Source organism: Tamandua tetradactyla, chromosome 8 (genome assembly GCF_023851605.1).
Source record: "Tamandua tetradactyla isolate mTamTet1 chromosome 8, mTamTet1.pri, whole genome shotgun sequence".
Taxonomy (NCBI): domain Eukaryota; kingdom Metazoa; phylum Chordata; class Mammalia; order Pilosa; family Myrmecophagidae; genus Tamandua; species Tamandua tetradactyla.
This window is the reverse complement of record NC_135334.1, coordinates 106,540,875-106,561,427: the sequence shown is the minus strand read 5'-3', so window position 1 is coordinate 106,561,427 and position 20,553 is coordinate 106,540,875. Positions and strand designations below refer to the sequence as shown.

Here is a 20,553-nt window from a genome sequence, read left to right as displayed (position 1 = left end):
TTTTCCCTCAACAGTGTCAGGGAATGTCTGCAGATGGCCAATTTTCAGAGCTCACCTTAGACTAAATTTAAACTTTTAAAAAAATTTCATTTTAAAATATAAAATGTTAGTTTCTATGTCATTAAACTATAAATTAACCTTATGCAAAAAAAAGTTTTAAGGATACATTTTCTCCCTATATTTTTCTTTCTTTTGTATAGTTGATAAACACTGAATTTAGGAAATTCTTGATTTTTTTTTCAGTTTTTACATTAATCCTTTATTTACTTATTTATTTATTTATTTTTAGAAATCATTCTATTCTACATATGTAATCAGTAATTCTTAATATCATCACATAGATGTATGATCATCATTTCTTAGCACATTTGCATCGATTTAGAAAAAGAAATAGCAAGACAACAGAAAAAGAAATAAAATGATAATATAGAGAAAAAAATAAAAATAAAAAATACAAAAAATATATATAAAAAAACAGAACAAACAAACTAACAAAAAAAACTATAGCTCAGATGCAGCTTCATTCAGTGTTTTAACATAATTACATTGCAATTAGGTAGTATTGTGCTGTCCATTTTTGAGTTTTTGTATCTAGTCCTGTTGCACAGTCTGTATCCCTTCAGCTCCAATTACCCATTATCTTACCCTATTTCTAACTCCTGATGGTCTCTGTTACCAATGACATATTCCAAGTTTATTCTCGAATGTCCATTCACATCAGTGGGACCATACAGTATTTGTCCTTTAGTTTTTGGCTAATCTCACTCAGCATAATGTTCTCTAGGTCCATCCATGTTATTACATGCTTCATAAGTTTAGTCTGTCTTAAAGCTGCATAATATTCCATCGTATGTATATACCACAGTTTGTTTAGCCACTCGTCTGTTGATGGACATTTTGGCTGTTTCCATCTCTTTGCAATTGTAAATAATGCTGCTATAAACATTGGTGTGCAAATGTCCGTTTGTGTCTTTGCCCTTAAGTCCTTTGAGTAGATACCTAGCAATGGTATTGCTGGGTCATATGGCAATTCTATATTCAGTTTTTTGAGGAACCGCCAAACTGCCTTCCACAGTGGTTGCACCATTTGACATTCCCACCAACAGTGGATAAGTGTGCCTCTTTCTCCGCATCCTCTCCAGCACTTGTCATTTCCTGTTTTGTTGATAATGGCCATACTGGTGGGTGTGAGATGATATCTCATTGTGGTTTTGATTTGCATTTCTCTAATGGCCAGGGACACTGAGCATCTCTTCATGTGCCTTTTGGCCATTTGTATTTCCTCTTCTGAGAGGTGTCTGTTCAAGTCTTTTTCCCATTTTGTAATTGGGTTGGCTGTCTTTTTGTTGTTGAGTTGAACAATCTCTTTATAAATTCTGGATATTAGACCTTTATCTGATATGTCGTTTCCAAATATTGTCTCCCATTGTGTAGGCTGTCTTTCTACTTTCTTGATGAAGTTCTTTGATGCACAAGTGTTTAATTTTGAGGAGCTCCCATTTATTTCTTTCTTTCTTCAGTGCTCTTGCTTTAGGTTTAAGGTCCATAAAACCACCTCCAGTTGTAAGATTCATAAGATATCTCCCTACATTTTCCTCTAACTGTTTTATGGTCTTAGACCTAATGTTTAGATCTTTGATCCATTTTGAGTTAACTTTTGTATAGGGTGTGAGAGATGGGTCTTCTTTCATTCTTTTGCATATGGATATCCAGTTCTCTAGGCACCATTTATTGAAGAGACTGCTCTGTCCCAGGTGAGTTGGCTTGACTGCCTTATCAAAAATCAAATGTCCATAGATGAGAGGGTCTATATCTGAGCACTCTATTCGATTCCATTGGTCGATATATCTATCTTTATGCCAATACCATGCTGTTTTGACCACTGTGGCTTCATAATATGCCTTAAAGTCAGGCAGCGCAAGACCTCCAGCTTCATTTTTTTTCCTCAAGATGCTTTTAGCAATTTGGGGCACCCTGCCCTTCCAGATAAATTTGCTTATTGGTTTTTCTATTTCTGAAAAATAAGTTGTTGGGATTTTGATTGGTATTGCATTGAATCTGTAAATTATTTAGGTAGGATTGACATCTTAACTATATTTAGTCTTCCAATCCATGAACACGGTATGCCCTTCCATCTATTTAGGTCTTCTGTGATTTCTTTTAACAGTTTTTTGTAGTTTTCTTTGTATAGGTCTTTTGTCTCTTTAGTTAAATTTATTCCTAAGTATTTTATTCTTTTAGTTGCACTTGTAAATGGGATTCGTTTCTTGATTTCCCCCTCAGCTTGTTCATTGCTAGTGTATAGAAACACTACAGATTTTTGAATGTTGATCTTGTAACCTGCTACTTTGCTGTACTCATTTATTAGCTCTAGTAGTTTTGTTGTGGATTTTTCTGGGTTTTCAACGTATAGTATCATATCGTCTGCAAACAGTGATAGTTTTACTTCTTCCTTTCCAATTTGATGCCTTGTATTTCTTTTTCTTGTCTAATTGCTCTGGCTAGAACCTCCAACACGATGTTGAATAATAGTGGTGATAATGGACATCCTTGTCTTGTTCCTGATCTTAGGGGGAAAGTTTTCAATTTTTCCCCATTGAGGATGATATTAGCTGTGGGTTTTTCATATATTCCCTCTATCATTTTAAGGAAGTTCCCTTGTATTCCTATCCTTTGAAGTGTTTTCAACAGGAAAGGATGTTGAATCTTGTCAAATGCCTTCTCTGCATCAATTGAGATGATCATGTGATTTTTCTGCTTTGATTTGTTGATATGGTGTATTACATTAATTGATTTTCTTATGTTGAACCATCCTTGCATACCTGGGATGAATCCTACTTGGTCATGATGTATAATTCTTTTAATGTGTTGCTGGATTCGATTTGCTAGAATTTTGTTGAGGATTTTTGCATCTATATTCGTTAGAGAGATTGGTCTGTAGTTTTCTTTTTTTGTAATATCTTTGCCTGGTTTTGGTATGAGGGTGATGTTGGCTTCATAAAATGAATTAGGTAGTTTTCCCTCCACTTCGATTTTTTTGAAGAGTTTGAGCAGAGTTGGTACTAATTCTTTCTGGAATGTTTGGTAGAATTCACATGTGAAGCCATCTGGTCCTGGACTTTTCTTTTTGGGAAGCTTTTGAATGACTAATTCGATTACTTTACTTGTGATTGGTTTGTTGAGGTCGTCTATTTCTTCTTGAGTCAAAGTTGGTTGTTCATGCCTTTCTAGGAACTTGTCCATTTCATCTACATTGTTGTATTTATTAGCGTAAAGTTGTTCATAGTATCCTGTTATTACCTCCTTTATTTCTGTGAGGTCAGTGGTTATGTCTCCTCTTCCATTTCTGTTCTTATTTATTTGCATCCTCTCTCTTCTTCTTTTTGTCAATCTTGCTAAGGGCCCATCAATCTTGTTGATTTTCTCATAGAACCAACTTCTGGTCTTATTGGTTTTCTCAATTGTTTTCATGTTCTCAATTTCATTTATTTCTGCTCTAATCTTTGTTATTTCTTTTCTTTTGCTTGTTTTGGGGTTAGTTTGCTGTTCTTTCTCCAGTTCTTCCAATTGAACAGTTAATTCCTGCATTTTTGCCTTTTCTTCTTTTCTGATATAGGCATTTAGGGCAATAAATTTCCCTCTTAGCACTGCCTTTGCTGCCTCCCGTAGGTTTTGATATGTTGTGTTTTCATTTTCATTCGCCTCGAGATATTTACTAATTTCTCTTGTAATTTCTTCCTTGACCCACTGGTTGTTTAAGAGTGTGCTGTTGAGCCTCCACGTATTTGTGAATTTTCTGGCATTCTGCCTATTATTGATTTCCAACTTCATTCCTTTATGATCCGAGAAAGCGTTGTGTATGATTTCAATCTTTTTAAATTTGTTGAGACTTGCTTTGTGACCCAGCATATGGTCTATCTTTGAGAATGATCCATGAGCACTTGAGAAAAAGGTGTATCCTGCTGTTGTGGGGTATAATGTCCTATATATGTCTGTTAAGTCTAGCTCATTTATTGTAATATTCAAATTCTCTGTTTCTTTATTGATCCTCTGTCTAGATGTTCTGTCCATTGATGAGAGTGGTGAATTGAAGTCTCCAACTATTATGGTAGATGTGTCTATTTCCCTTTTCAGTGATTGCAGTGTATTCCTCACGTATTTTGGGGCATTCTGATTCGTTGCATACATATTTATGATTGTTATGTCTTGTTGTTTAATTGTTCCTTTTATTAGTAGATAGTATCCTTCTTTGTCTCTTTTAACTGTTTTACATTTGAAGTCTAATTTGTTGGATATTAGTATAGCTACTCCTGCTCTTTTCTGGTTGTTATTTGCATGAAATATCTTTTCCCAACCTTTCACTTTCAACCTATATTTATCTTTGGGTCTAAGATGTGTTTCCTGTAGACAGCATATAGAAGGATCCTGTTTTTTAATCCATTCTGCCAGTCTACATCTTTTGATTGGGGAATTCAGTCCTTTAACATTTAGTGTTTTTACTGTTTAGATAATATTTTCCTCTACCATTTTGCCTTTTGTATTATATATATCATATCTGATTTTCCTTCTTTCTACACTCTTCTCCATACCTCTCTCTTCTGTCTTTTCATATCTGTCTATAGTGCTCCCTTTAGTATTTCTTGCAGAGCTGGTCTCCTGGTCACAAATTCTCTCAGTGACTTTTTGTCTGAAAATGTTTTAATTTCTCCCTCATTTTTGAAGAATAATTTTGCTGGATATAGAATTCTGGGTTGGCATTTTTCTCTTTTAGTAATTTAAATATATCATCCTACTGTCTTCTTGCTGCCATGGTTTCTGCTGAGAAATCTACACATAGTCTTATTGGGTTTCCCTTGTATGTGATGGATTGCTTTTCCCTTGCTGCTTTCAAGATCCTCTCTTTCTCTTTGACCTCTGACATTCTAACTAGTAAGTGTCTTGGAGAACGCCTATTTGGATCTATTCTCTTTGGGGTGCACTGCACTCTTGGATCTGTAATTTTAGGTCTTTCTTAAGAGTTGGGAAATTTTCAGTGATAATTTCTTCCACTAGTTTTTCTCCTCCTTTTCCCTTCTCTTCTCCTTCTGGGACACCCACAACATGTATATTTATGTGCTTCATATTATCATTCAATTCCCTGAGCCCCTGCTCAAATTTTTCCATTCTTTTCCCTATAGTTTCTGTTTCTTTTTGGATTTCAGATGTTCCATCCTCCAGTTCACTAATTCTAGCCTCTGTCTCTTTAAATCTACCATTGTAGGTTTCTATTGTTTTTTCATCTCTTCTACTGTGTCTTTCATTCCCATAAGTTCTGTGATTTGTTTTTTCAGACTTTCCATTTCTTCTTTTTGTTGATCCCATGCCTTCTTCATGTCCTCCCTCAATTTATTGATTTGGTTTTTTAAGAGGTTTTCCATTTCTGTTCGTATATTCAGAATTAGTTGTCTCAGCTCCTGTATCTCATTTGAGCTATTTGTTTGTTCCTTTGACTGGGCCATATCTTCAATTTTCCTGGTGTGATTTGTTATTTTTTGCTGGCGTCTGGGCATTTAATCAGATTTCCCTGAGTGTGGGACCCAGCAGGTTGAAAGACTTTCCTGTGAAGTCTTTGGGCTCTGTTTTTCTTATCCTGCCCAGTATGTGGTGCTTGTCTGTCTGCGGGTCCCACCAGCAAAAGATGTTGTGGCTCCTTTAACTTTGGAAGACTCTCGCTGCTGGGTGTGTGGTGGAGACAGAGGAAAGATTGCAGGTTGGTTTTAATGGTTTCAAATTGTGAAGTCCTGGGATCTGAATTCTTTGAGAGAGGGATTCCACCTGAGTTGCATTTCACCCCCCCCCCCCTCGCGGGGAAGTTTCAGGTGGTAGAGAGCCCTGAAAGCAGCCTGTTTCTGCATTTGGGGCAGTTGCAACCTGTGTAATCCCAGCGCTGAGCCCAGAGGCAACGAAGCCTCCATAGAAACAGCTGCAGAAGGCTCTGTTTCGCCCCCTTTCCTCTTTTTCAGTTAGCCCAATCAGTGACTTCCACCTTGATCAGTTTCACCTGAGCTGAGGGCCTATTTTTAGTAGTCAGAAGTTGTTCATTAATGCCAGTATTGGTGTTAGGTTGGGCTCAGTCTCTACTACTGTTGGACACTCTTTCCTTTCCCTCTGGGAAGTTGTCTGTAGGCGAGGGGCACCGGCCGCCATGCTTGGGGGACCGCTGATCCGAGGCTCCCAGCCGGCCTGGGAAGCCGTGTGTGTGGAAGGGGCTCCAGTTGCTGGCCGCCGCGGCTTGGGGAACCGCTGTTCTGAGGCTCCCAGCCGGCTCAGGAAGCCGCGTGTGGGAGGGTGCTGCGCTTGGCGAACCGCCGATCCAAGGCTCCCAGCCGGCCCAGGAAACTGCATATGTGGAAGGGGCTCCGGCCGCCGGCCACTGCAGCTTGGGGAACCGCCGCTCTGAGGCTCCCAGCTGGCCCGGGAAGCCACACGTGGGGGAGGGGCGCCGGCCGCGGCAGCTTGGGGAACCACCGTTCCGAAGCTCCCAGCCGGCCTGGGAAGGAGGGAGGGAGGGGCTCCGGCTGCCAGCCACCACGGCCCGGGGAAGCGCGTGCCTCTCGGGGACCTCACCACAGCGGAGTCTCTTAGCCAGTCCAGCCAGTCCAGAATGGGGTACACTCTGTATCTGGTCTCTGTCGTGGCTCCGGGAGCTGTTCTGTACTGTTTCTAGTTCTTTATTAGTTTTTCTGGAGGAGGAACTAAGACCCGTGCACCTTACTAAGCCGCCATCTTCTCCAGAAGTCTGGAAATTCTTGATTTTAAGAGTGGTTGTTCCAGACCCAATCTTATTACTGTCTTTTACATTTCTTTTTTATGATAGGCTTAGAATTTATTCTTTGCTATAGGCTAACTGGACCTGGAAGATTTGGATCAAAGATTCTGAAAACATCCTTCTGCCCAATGAAAGAGCAGCTGTTATCAATCAAATGTGAGAAGGTGAATGTTTCTGGAATAAAAATAATTCTAATGCTCCAGACCATAGAAAAATTACTTCCAAACATATAATAGCTACTAAATGAGCTACCTAGCTTTGAAAGTTTATAAAATAAAATAAAAAGTTTAATACATAGTGCAATTCACATTTAATTACTAATATGCTGTATGTTATAAGAGACCTGGGTTAAGAGATCTGGATTTGAGTCTCAGCTTCAAATGACTTGGGTCAAAACACTTAACTTTTTTGAGTCTCAGTTTCCTTAGGAGGAGTATGATAATAATATATCATAAATTTGGTGAGGAGAGCTCTTTATGAAGCAAAGTGTTATGCATATATTTCAATTACATCTCACGTCACATAAGTAGTTTAAAATGTTCTTTATTGAAGAGCTATAAATTCTTGAATGTGAGTAAAAGGCTCTGATGAACAGCTCTATGCCTATTCTCACAACTTCGATTATTATTTCTTCCCTTTATGTTTATTCATTAAGAAAAATGAATTCGCCTTTGTTCAGTTGACTCAGCAAATTAGCATGTGTTTCATTTCTAGTGCATAGTACTCTACTTGGCACATAAGAGGTGCTCAAAAAATGTTTGCTGAATGTTGACAAATGTTGCAAAAGTCCAGTGGGAAGCCCATCAGCAATGGAAATAAAGATGGAAAGTTATAAAAAGAAGAAGTTTATGAAAAGAGTTAGGAAATCTGGGCAAAAAGAAAACCAAGGCGTTCGTGAAAATTGGTAGGAAGAGGGAGCCACTATTTCTTTCTTAGTGGAGACCCTGGAGAAGTCTAAACACCCTCAGCAGGGAGTTATCTGGTTCTGATTTTCTCCTTCCACTTACACAGGCAACTCTGGGCAGCTGCTCAACAGGTCTTTGGCAACTGACTTTCTTCCCTCTCTCTTAACTTTTTCAGACTTCCTTTATCTGTCCTTCCCCTCTCTTTCCTTCATTGTCTCTGAGTGCATTTGTGTGTGCATCTGTGTGTATGTGCGTGTGTGTATGTGGACCCACAATTTCAGAATAAACATTTGATTAAAGATTCTAAAGTACTCGTCAGTTATACTATATTTAAAAGAGAATTGGCAACTTGAACGTGTGTAATTTTTTGGAACTTATCTAAAAACCAAATAGCCCTGCAAACAAGATGCTATTTAAATATTTTGCTGTTTCATTTTACAGAAATTATTTTGCTGAATTCATAATGGCATTTGACTTAAGAAGGAAAAAATTCATACATAATCATACAAGCTATAAATGAAAGCTGTTAAATTCAATCAAAGCTTTATTTTAGAGAATAACTGGCTTATATTATAAAATGATGGTTTTGTCTATTAACTGGTGCTGGTTTGTTGTTGTTTGCTTTTTAAAATTTCTTCCATCCAAGCAGCAGCTAGGGTATTCTAGACGTCCTGCCTCAGGGAAGGAATATACAGCCAGAGATTAGAGTTTCGCAGATGTCCTGGCACAGCTAGTAGGTTTGGAAGCATATCTAATTGGTCAGAGCTATTTTCTCCCCAGTCTAGAGTTGATAAAAGGTTGGGGGAAGAAATAAGAGGAAGAGGGAGAGTACAAAGCATGGGGTATTGGCAGGGTCCCAACATGATACCTTCAAGAGGTTAAAACAACTGAATCTCCTGATCAATTTTGCAATCTAAGGGCAGAGGAGACCTGATCTCACCTTTTCCGGGTAGGGGTAAGCAAAGTGACAACATGGGTAGAAAAACCTGCCAATCGGTATGAGGGAGGAGCAATAAAACAGAAACAGCTAAGTAGTATTGGTTTCCTATTGCTGCTGTAACAAATGACCACACAAATTTATTCTCTTACAGTTCTGGAGGTCAGAAGTCGAAATGGATCTCACTTGGCTGAAATACAAGTGTTAGTAGGGCTTTATTTCTTTCTGAAGGCTCTAGGAGAGAGTCTTTTCTTAACTTCCCCAGCTTCTCAAGGCTGCCCACATTCCTTGGCTTGTGGGCCCTTCCATCTTAAAAGCCAACAATAACCAATCCAACACACAAATCACTCTGACACTGACTTTTCTGTCTCACTCATCTGATATAAAGACACTTGCGATTACATGGGGCCCACTCAGATAATTCAGGATTATCACCTTTTTTTTTTAACTTTTGATCATTCCATTCTACATATATAATCAGTAATTCACAATATCATCACATAGTTGCACATTCATCATCATGATCATTTCTTGGAACATTTGCATCTATTCAGAAAAGAAATAAAAAGACAACAGAAAAAAATTCATATATACCATACCCCTTACGCCTCCCTTTCATTGATTACTAGCATTTCAAACTAAATCTATTTTAACATTTGTTCCCCCTATTATTTATTTTTATTCCATATGTTATACTCGTCTGTTGACAAGGTAGATAAAAGGAGCATCAGACACAAGGTTTTCACAATCACACAGTCACATTGTGAAAGCTACATCATTATACAATCATCTTCAAGAAACAAAATCATCTACCGGAACACAGCTGTACATTTTCAGGCAGTTACCTCCAGCCTCTCCATTACATCTTGAATAACAAGGTGATAGCTATTTAATGCGTGAGAATAACCTCCAGGATAACCTCTTGACTCGGTTTGCAATCTCTCAGCCATTGACACTTTTATTTTGTCTCATTTCACTCTTCCCCCTTTTGGTCTAGAAGGTTTTCTAATCCCTTGATGCTGAGTCTCAGCTCATTCTAGGGTTTTTCTCAATCCCTTGATGCTGAGTCTCAGCTCATTCTAGGATTTCTGTCCCATGTTGCCAGGAAAGTTCACACCCCTGGAATTCATGTCCCATGTAGACAGGGGGAGGGTGGGGAGTTTGCTTGTTGTGTTGGCTGGAGAGAGAGGCCACATCTGAGCAACAAAAGAGGTTCTCTTGGGGGTGACTCTTAGGCCTGATTTTAAGTAGGCTTGACCTATCCTTTGTGGGGTTAAGTTTCATATGAACAAACCCCAAGACTGGGGGCTCAGCCTATAGCTTTGGTTGTCCACACTGCTTGTAATCACCCTATTTTAAGGTCAGTTGATGAACAACCTTAATTCTCCTTTGCAATGAAACATAATATATTCACAGATTCTGGGGATTAGGATATGGACATTCATAGGAGGTCATTATTTTGCCTACCACAACTTCAGAGTACCCAGGGTATCATAGGGAACATCAGAATGGTCATGTCCCCCCCTGCTCCCATGCAGTTGAGGATGCTATGGACATGACCTGGGATACTAGAGGATGCACAGAGATTGCACTGTGAAATTGATGAGAATATAGCAGGTGATATGTGGACCAGTGACTAGTAATGGGCATGAAAACCAGGAACCAGGGAGGCTGAAGTAGATTTTAGTGCCTGTCAGTTTACAAAGTATGGCCAAGGACCATACAGCCCTTTCTTTCTTACCCTGGTGACATTATGATACATAGGGCCCAGGCTTCCCTAATTTCCCTCCATGAACTTAGACGCAACTCTAGGGAGAAAAAGAAAATTGGAAACCCCAAATCAACTGAGTTTGCTTGTAAATGACTAAGGCTAATTTTATACTATCTGTGGATTGGGGGTTCTAAATAGAAATTAGGTTCATCTATTTTAAAAGTTTAAGAAAACACATTTCACATGGGTTCACTATCTGGCATTTAGTGCATATTATACGCAACACAGTCTTTAAAACCAGAATGAGTACTTCTGCTCTTTCTAAAGCCACTGGACATGTGTGATCTCATCTGTCCTTGCATGTCTCACATTCAGATTTTAGAGAGAGAAGAGAGGGTGACAGACCCCAAACCCAAACCATGTGTCCCAGCCAAGTCATCAACTCTGTCCCTCTTGCATTTCCAAACAGATGGCTTTTCCAAAGAAGACCCTTTTCCATCAACATATATTTCTATTTTGAGTCCACTTAGGTTATTTTAGGATTGTAAATTTCATTCCCTTCCCCCAGGGAAACAAAATTTCTTAAAAATCATTGCCTTTCCTAAGGCTTCTGTGGAAAAACTTCTATTTCTGCCATCCACATGAAATTCTATCTTATTAGATGTTGAGAGAGATAATAACAATGGTTACCAAAGCTTTTACTAGCAGCTTTACACACGTCTCTAATTCCTACCATAAATCTTCAAAATCAGTACTTTTATACCCAATTTATACACAAAAACCTTGAGATCCATAAAGTCCACATTATTGTCCCAAGGTACCTTAGCTTAGGATCCACCAAAGGCAGAGCTTGACACAAGGTAGTTTTTTTTGAGACCTGAGCCAGGGACCAGGACTAAAGAGAAAAAGGGAAAGAAACAGGGCAGAAGGAAAAGCCAACACAGGCATGCACTGGACATCTGACCCCTCTGAAAGGGACAGAGCTTGATCCCATCAGGTCCTTCTGAGGAGGCTTATGAGGTGTGCCCCAGAACTGTACACCTGGGCTAGGAAAGCGAGAAGGAATTATCTCTTGTCCTCTGTCCCTGATGGGTCAAAGTGGGCCCACGGGTGCTGACTCTTTTGCACTTCCAGGTTTGCATTAAAAAACATCAAGAGTATTCTTAGTATAGTAAGAGGCCTGGGGCAGGAAGTGAGTCTATATACCTATAGACTGTATAGACTGCACCAAAGTACTGTCATATGTCACCTCCTGGCTGGAGTCTGTACAGAAGTGGCCACAACAGCAGTGGTTGCAGCAAGAGGTGGGACTGGGACAGCATGAAGTGATACACAGTGGAGTCTGACTCTCCAGGCCATGTAGCAATTCCAGACTTAAAATCAGGCCTGCGTGACTGCAAGACCTCACCATCTTCTGTACTTCAGATGAGTTCCCAAGAAGGTGTTTGGCTTCGTGGAACTTAAACATGAGTTTATTATCCTGGGCAATTGATGAGAATCAGTGCTGATTCTTTTTTTTTTTTTTTTTTTTCGCATGGGGAAGCACCGGGAATTGAACCCGGGTCTCCAGCATGGCAGGCAAAAACTCTGTCACTGCACCACCATCACCTGCCCATAACTGATTTTTACACTATATCAGGGGTGGAGCATTATACAGTGATTCTTTGTGTATCTGGGGATGTGAATTCCCCCCCACATTAACCTTCAAAATGGGTTTGAAAATTGATATGTTAAATATGGGACTCTAGAATGGCACCATCCAGTAGAAAAATAATGTGAAGATATGCATAATTTAAAAAATTTTTAGTAGCCACTTCTTTCTTTTTTTTTTTTGGGTGCATGGTCTGGGAATCGAAGCTGGGTCTCCTGCATGGAAGGTGAGCATTCTACCACTGTACCACCTGTGTATCCAGTAGCCACTCTTAAAAATGAAAAACGAACTATGAAATTAATTTTCATAATTTATTTATGTAATCTGCTATTTCTAAGGTTATTATAATTTTAACTTGTAATTATGCTATAATTATTATTATTGAGATATTTTCTGGTCTTAATTTTGCATGTAATACTAGGTCTTTAAAATCTGGTGTGCATTCTACACTAACAAGCACATCTCAGTGCAGACTAGCTACATTCCAAGCGTTCAGCAGCTTCATGTCTTAGTTTGCTAGGCTGCTTTGATACATACCACACAAGAGGTTGGCTTAAAACAAGTATTTATCGGCTTACTGTTTGGAAGGCGAGAAGTCCAAAATCAAGGCCCCAGCAAGTCCATGCTTTCTCCCCGAAGTCTGCTGCAATCTGGTACTGGCTTGCTGTGATTCTCAGGGTTCCTTGGCTTGCAGCTCTGCCTCCTCACATGGTGAGCTCTCTACTGTGTCTGCTCTTCTGTTTCTGCTGACTTCCAGCTTCCAGCCCCATCCCATGGCTTTCTCCTTATAAGACCTTCGGTAATACAGATTAAAACCTACCATGATTCAGTTGGTCACACTCTAACTAATAATAACATCTTCAAAAAGTCTCTTTATAAATAAATTCACACCCACAGGAATGCAGATTAAGAAGTGCTTTGTTGGAGTACATAATTCAATCTACCACACTGTGAGTGGCTACTAGTTACCATTTGGGACAGCACAGATCTAGAATATTTTCTGCTTGTGATCTGAAAATTAATCTATGAAAGGCAATATGATTGCACTTTTACTCGAGATGAGATGTAGTAGGGAGGATTTCTATGCACTTCCCTGGGATTTTGACTTTGGTCTAATGTTATTTCTCTCTGGAATAAACAAAATGTCCAATTGACAAGGTTCATGGCCAGGAGTGATTAAAGCAGTAATTTGAAGACAAAACCAAAGCATACATGAATCTAATATGTTAGTGTTTACTTCCCCTGTTTATTTGGCTTTAAACTGCCGAACAGGTCATTTTTAACTTAGGGGGAAAAGAGTTTTACCCATGAGAATTTATGCCATGTATATATATCCATGCAATCCATATAAGATATGGATTCTAAAAGCTGAATTACAAACAAGGCGTCCTATTTTACCTGAACTACAATATGCAAATCTATTTGTCTTTACTCCTACAAAAAACTGCATTTACTTATTTTCATGCTTTTGTATTTCACATAAATTTATATAAAGTTCCATAATACATTTGGCAGATATAGGTAACATGTGGTAAAAAAAAAAACAGAATTTAGAGAAAGATCTAGTTGCAGATCCCAGTTCTGTGGGTGACTGAGAAAGTTAGATAATCTCTTTGAGTCTCAGTTTTGTCTTCTCTGAAATGGGGATAACCCATCTTACAGGGCTATGGTGAGATTAAATGTGGCACGGAATGTAGGAAACTTGGCACAATGTCTGATGCTCAGTAAATGACACCACATTTACTATCAGTGAACAAAGATCTGACAATAAGGAAAATTGCTGGGTCTACACCTTGCCTTCAACATTTCTCACATTCATTCGGTTAGAAACATCTGTAGCCCACGTATGGAACTGCAAATTACTATGAGTACAACTAAACCTTACTGTGTTCAGAAACTTTCCAATAAAAGGGCTTTTTTCCCATTCGAGGCTGGGTAAACTGTTCATAAAAAAAATCCATGGGCTCAAAGAAACCTGGCTGGGAAAGCGTCCCCCCCGCCCCCCGTTCCTTTGTCTCTTAATCCCCACGCGGTGGCCTGATTCCCATAACTACTGAAATTAGCACTTTAATTTCCGCATTATCTCCTTTATATTACAGATGAATAATGTGCTAGCATAAGGGGGGGAACCTTAGGGGGAATTACCAAACATGAAAAAAGTATTATGCTTCTTCCTGAACAGTCTTTTATATCCTGCCCTGAATTAACACTGGCAAAGAAGACTGCATCTCCATCTATGCAGTCTAGAGACAAATCAGAAGCTGTCCTTTTGGGAGACTTCTGTCTCCCAGATAAACCTCTTATATAACTTGTCTCATGTCCTCTTATTACTTAAACCAAGTAGTTTAGATACATTTGTCGTGGAAGAAAATGTTACAGATCACACAGTCCTAATAATAATAATAATAGCTAAATTTTATTAAATGCTGCCTATGGGCCTTGTACTGTACTAAAATTTTTCATGCATTAACTCACTTAATTATTCAACCCCATGTGGTGTCTATAAATGCAGAAACTGTAACACAAAATCACATGACTAGTAAGTGGCGGAGCCAGGCTTCTAACAGAGACTTTTGGATACCAGTGCCCATGCCTAGTGACATTGCACAGAACACAAGAGAGTCCCTAGACATGGCCAGTCTACCAACAACTTTACTGGGTCTTCTTCCAAAGCACGTTCCCAAACATCCCCTCTTCTCCAACTCCGTTAAAACCAATGTAGTCTAAGCCAGCAGCGTCCCTTGTTTGGGAACTGAAATAGCTTTCAACTAAACTCTGCTTCCATTCTTATCTCCTAGAATCTATGTTCCATACAGGAGCCAAAAATTTTAAAATAGAAATCAGATTTTGCTCTGACTTTGTACCACTGATAAAGTTCTCTGCAGGCTTCCCCATTCCTCTTGGAATGAATCCCAACTTTGTAGCTTGGTCATTCAGAATATATATGGTCTTCTCAGTCTACCTTCTAACTCATCTTCTCTCATTCTTCTTTTTACTCACCACACTCTTTCTTTTCCTCAAACATGTCAAGTTCATTCTTTCTTTAAGGCCTTTGGTTCTGCTGTTTCTTCTGCTTGGCTCACTTGTCCCACACGTCCTCACATGGCTGACTATTTCTTGTCATCTGGGCCTCCATCTCAAATGTCATCTCTTGAGAAAGACCCTCACTCACCACCCTAGCTAAAGCCTTCCACTCCATTTCACACTTGCCCATTCATTTTCTACATGACTCTCAGTTTTATTTTCTTCCTACCACTTATCCACATACAAAAGTACGTGATTACTTTTTTGTTTGTTTTCTGCCTCACCTGCATAAACACCAGAATATCGAGTTAATAAGGCAGAGTCCTTATCTGTTGTATTCACCCCTGCATCTTCAGGGCCTAGAATATAGCCTGGCATATAGTATATATTTATTCAATACTATTTTATTGACTAAAAATATGAATGACTTAGCATAGAATTACCATATGACCTAGTAATTCCACTCGTAAGCATATACCCCAAAGAATTAAAATGAGAGACTAAACAGATATTTGCACACCCATGTTCATAGTAGCCAAAAGGTGGAAGTAACCAAGTGTCCACCAACAAATGAATGCATAAGCAAAATGTGGTCCATCTATACAATGAAATATTATTCAGCCAAAAAGTAATGAAGTTCTGATACAGGCTACAATGTGGATGAAACTTGAAGACTTAATGAAGTAAGTCAGACACAAAAGGACAAATATAGCAGGAACTCACTTATATGAAATACATAGAATAAACGAATTTTATAGAGAAAGAAGTAGATCACCAATTACAGGGGCCATGGGAGCAGGGAATGGGGGTTATTGCTTAACTCGTACAGAGTTTGTTTGGGGAGATGAAAAGTTTCAGTAATGAATGGTGGTGATGGCAGTACGACATTGTGAATACAATTAATGTCACTGAATTATACCCTTGCAAGCAATTAAAATGGGAAATAGAGTTGTCTATTATGTTTCATAATAAAACGTTTAAAAATATGAATGAATTAGTTAATTATTTACATGACAAAAAGGAGTGTTCTCTTAAGCATATAGTTCTTTGGAGTCCTCCTAACAATATCAATAATATAGTAAGAAACAGGATGTAATAGGGATATAGATGGAACAACAACAAAAAAATTGCAAGGAACCAGATAAAATGTGAAATACATTATTGACATTTCCCCACACCTCCTACTGTTTCTCTGTGCTAGTATCTTATCATTTCTATTCTTTTCCTCTTTACTTTTCTTGAACAAAATTTTTTGAGAGTTTATATGCCAGGTACTGTGTTATATACTTTAGCTATATAAGTAAATAAGGAATTCTAAGGAGGGCTTTATATGTTCATACAACATAATAATGAAACAAATGCCTTCTTTGAGGTTGGTAAAAAGTGTTTTTAAACAATGGGACTGCATTAGTTTCCTAAGCTGCTGTGACAAATACTGCCCAAAGGATTGGCTTAAAGAACAAATGTGGTGGTTTGAAGCTGTGTGTATACCAGAAAAACATATTCTTAAACTTAATTTATGCCTCTGAGTGTCAACTCATTTTAAGTATGATCTTTTAATGCTGTTACTTCACTTAAGGTGTGACTTACCTCAATCAGAATGGGTCTTAATCCTATAACCAGAGTCATTTATAAGAAAATAAAATTCAGACACACAGAGAGAAAACTACAGAGGAAGCCGACCAGCTGGATATCAAAGGAAACTGGAAGAGAAGAGAGAAACCAGAGATGCCACCATGCCTTCCAATAAGACAAGCATCACTGGAAGTCAATCCCAGAATGCCATATTCTTTGGAATGAAAGCATCACCTCAATGATGTCTTGGTTTAGAAATCTTCCCTGGCCTCAGAACCATGAGCTAACACATTCAGTTGTTTAAGACATCCTTATGCATGGCATTTGCTTGAACAACCTAGGAAATGAAAACAACAAAAATGTACAAGCCCACAGTTTCCAGTGCCAAAAGGCCAAATTCAAGGTGTTGAAAAGGACAAGTTTTGTCTTCCCCAGAGTCTTTAGTTTTCTGTGCTGGTTTGCCCCAAACCATGGGGATCCTTGGCTTTCAACTCTGCCTCCCAATACATGAAATGTCCTTGATCTTCTTCTTATGACTTTCTCTAATAGACTGCATCAAATTTCTTCTGCTTATAAAGGATTCCAATAATATGGATTAAAGGCCACCTTGGTTCAGTTAGGCCATATCTAAATAGAATCTTAGAAGACCCTATTCATGAATAAGTCCACATGTTAACTAATAATTCATCTTCAAAATGTTTTATCTACAAATAGGTTCACATCCACAGGAAAATGGATTAAGGTTAAGAACATGTCCTTTGTTGGGAACATTATGCAATCATTAAGGAATGTCTATAGACGATGTCATCCATATGGCAACATAAGACATCTCTTGAAAAAAACTTCCCTAGAGATTTAACAAATAAAAGGACAAATCCTACTTGCTTAGAAATCTGGAGGAGGGTAGAGACTGGAGAAGGACTCCACAAGCACTAAATCAAAGAAACGGAAAAATATTCGGTAGGAAAATTCCGTCCTGGATTGCTGGTCTGTTCCCACACCCCTCCCCCTCACTTGGCTCTGCACAGCTTGGGAGTCACACAGAGGCAGCACGGCCTGGGACCCTCCCACCATGGTCAGAGACTGTGGAGTGACTCAGAGCAGGGAGCTAGAACCAGCACAGGACCTAAGGCCTTAGAGACCCAGGGTGGAACACATGCCCCTGAGGAATGCTGCATACAAAAGGGCTTCCAAGGAGGGGAAAAATATAAACAGAGAGGCTACAGTAGAAATGCCGGCAAGAACTGTTGTGCCTTCAATCCAGTTTCTGGTGACTGGACCACCTAAAAGCAAAATGGACTTTTCTGAAGTAAGCCACCTCTTAGGATTGGCTCCCTCAAGTGGGATAACTTAATGGGGAAGATACTGGAGCAGAAAAGCCTCACAGAAAAAAAGGGTGGGGTGTGTTAAGCTAGATTTTTGTAAGATAGGTTGCGACCCAGAATTGAAAAGAGTAAGAAAAAATGGGTCACTGAGTGAGGGAGAGAATTTAAACAAATCATAAGAGGTGGGGGGTAAAGCCTGCACAGAAATAAATAGAACAACAACAAAAAAGAATAGATCAAGATTCCTGGAGAAAGAACAGAAGAAAGGAAGTTCTCTCCTAGAGGTGAAACAATTGCAGTCTTAAAAACTGCACCATATATGCAGCACAAGAATCAGATGAAGAGTTTAGAAAATCTGCACAAAATGGGCTATTCTCCAGGACTAGAATGAGTTAGACTAAGCATCAAAGAAGAGCCTTAAAACAAAGCCAACCAATAGTAAGACCCTAGAGAAGAGGTAGAAGCAGACCTTCAGAGTTAACTCATCAAAATAATCAGATGCCTAGTCATCAGCAAAAAATTACAAGCCCTACTAAGAAACAGGAAGATATGACTCAGTCAAGGAAACAAAGTAAAACTTTAGAGGAGATTCAGAAGTTGGAACAACTAATCAAAGATGTTCAAACAGATGTCCTAAGTCAATTCAAGGAGGTGGAAGGAAATATTCATAAAGAGATAAAGGGTATTAAGAAGATAGGCAAGCAATGGTGGTGCAGTGGCAGAGTTCTTGCCTACCATGCCAGAGACCCAGGTTTGATTCCTGGTGCATGCCCATGAAAAAAAAAAAAAAAAAAAAAAAAAGATAATGTGTAAGCATAACAAATTTGAAATTATTAAAGGAAACATAACAGAAATTATAGGAATGAAAGACACAACAGAAAAGATTAAAAATACAACAGAGTCATTCAACAGTAGATTTTAACAGTCAGAAAAAAGAATCAATGAACTAGAAGACAGGACAATTGAAATTATACAGTCAGAAGAAAAGAGAGAGAAATGAGCAAGAAAAAATAAGCAGGGTCTCAGAGATTTGAGTGACATGATGAAGCATGCAAACACATGTGTCATGGGTATCCTAGAAGGAGAAGAGAAGGGAAAAGAGGTAGAAAGAATATATGAGAAAATAATGGCCAAAAATTTCCCAATTCTTATGAAAGATATAAATGTACATGTTCAAGAAGCACAACATGCTTCAAACAGAATAAATCCTAATAGAACTACACTGAGACACATACTAATCACAATGTCAAATGCCAAAGATAAAGTGAAAATCCTGAAAACAGCAAGAGAAAAGTGATTTCTTATATACAAGGGGTCATCAATAAGACTAAAAACCAATTTTTATCAGAAGCCATGGAGGCCAGAAGGCAGTGGTATGATATAGTTAAGGGAATGAACTAGAAAAACTACCAGCCAAAAATTCTTTTTCCAAAAACCCTTCAAAAATGAGGGAAGCTTTAAAATATTCATAGATAAACAAAACAGTGAGAGTAACTAAAAGAGTGTCATGGTCAGGGACATGTGTCAACTTGGCCAAGTTGTGGTACCTGTTTATCTGGTAGGGCAAATGCTAGCCTGTCTGTTGCAATGAGGACATTTCATATAATTAGATCATGATCACGTCAGCTACATCCACAGCTGATGCCATTTGTAATCAGCCAAAGGGAAGTGTCTTCTACAATGAGTGATGCTTAATCTAATCACGGGGAGCCTTTTAAGGTGGACTCAGAGGAGACAGGTTCCATTCCTGCTTCGGCTTGTGAGTCTCTCCTGTAGAGTTCATCCAGACCCTCCATCAGAATCGTCAGCTTCACAGCCTGCCCTGTGGATTTTGGACTCTGCATTCTTGCAGTCATGTGAGACACTTTTATAAATTTTATATTTGCAAGTGTTCCCTGTTGATTCTGTTTCTCTAGAGAACCCTAACTAATACATCGTGGTAACAGGAGTGGTTCTTAAGGAACAGAATCTTTTCTACTCTGACTGGACTCAGAGACACTAAGGACTCTGATTCCCACAATCAGAATGACACTCCCAATCCATGGAGTGAGTTGGCAAAAGAGATAGTCAAAATATCATCATTCGAGTCTCTTAATGCTTAATGAAGCCAGACTCTGGGGGATAATATTTTTGACACCTTTACAGAGTTTTGTAGAAATAAGAGTTATAGAGATGTTGGTTGGTTGTTAGATACACTGGCTACATTAAGGGGTAAAAGGGATGGGCTTAAGGCTTCAAATGAGAAGCTTAAGCACTGTCTAAAAGATGTAGACATTTCTATGAGTATCCTGAAGGAAAATATTATTTCCTGTAGCTGTAGACTTGAGATCTCTGAAAATCAGACTCAGAATCATATTGTTAGAGTAGCAACTTTACAAGGTAAACTGAAATCTCAGTCTTGCATGGTGTCTGCCATTAAAGTGAGGGCATGGATTAGAAAGGAGTGAGACCCTGAAAAATGGGATGGTGACATATGGATTGATAATGATGTCAGGGGTGAGGTTGAAGCCCTAGATCATGCTGAGTCTTCTCTAGATAACTCTGTAACAGTTTGCCCTGAGGACATAACTGCCCCACCTCAAGCCTGCCTTGAGGAATTGGCCACCCAACCTCCTCC

At 38.9% G+C, this 20,553-nt stretch overlaps 1 long non-coding RNA gene across 1 annotated transcript in view; it reads right to left on the bottom strand.

Annotated features, from left to right (window-relative positions):
* LOC143644815 (uncharacterized) overlaps positions 1-20,553 on the bottom strand; it is a 207,538-nt gene that overhangs the window by 104,379 nt on the left and 82,606 nt on the right. The window lies entirely within an intron of this gene.